Genomic DNA, 725 nt, shown 5'->3' on the forward strand with positions numbered 1-725 from the left:
ATTATTTTCGTTGCTACTTCATAACTGTAATGTTGCTACTGTTATGAATTGTAATGTAAATGTCTGATATGCAGGATGGTCTTAGGCGACCTCTGTGAAAGGGTCATTCAACCGCCAAAGGGGTCCCGACCCACAGGTTGAGAACCGCTGGCTTAGCTGTTGTGTAAAATTTTGTGAGTGACTAGGAGTATGTACATACAAAATACTACAAACACAGCAGATAAATTGTTCATTTTAAGCCCATTGGTGCCGTTTAACGTTTTAAAATCTGTGCATGTGTTAACTTGATTAAATGTTTAGGGGAAAATTTAATTGAGTCTGAGTAGCAACTGAGTTTTCCACTGTGCTGTCTACTTAGCTCCCTCCTCTGCTCAAGTCCTTTTGGTTGATCTCTTCCCCTTACCTCCACCCTCCCCTACTTTCCCTCTGGGGATTAATAGTCTGATTGCTGTTTCTCTGTCTTTGGATCTGTCCCTGTTCATCAGTCTATGTTGTTCTCTATATTCCACAAATGAGTGAGATCATGTGGTATTTATCTTTCTCTGACTGGCTTATTTCACTTAGCATAATGCTCTCCAGTTCCATCTCCACTCATCTGATGGGCACTTAGGCTGTTTCCAAATCTTCGCTATGGTGAATTGTGCTGCTATGAACATAGGGGTGCATATATCCTTTCTTCTTGGTGTTTCTGGCTTCTTGGGATATATTCCTAGAAGTGGGATCAC

This window comes from Myotis brandtii, unplaced genomic scaffold (assembly GCF_000412655.1).
Source record: "Myotis brandtii unplaced genomic scaffold, ASM41265v1 scaffold152, whole genome shotgun sequence".
In the NCBI taxonomy this organism is placed as follows: domain Eukaryota; kingdom Metazoa; phylum Chordata; class Mammalia; order Chiroptera; family Vespertilionidae; genus Myotis; species Myotis brandtii.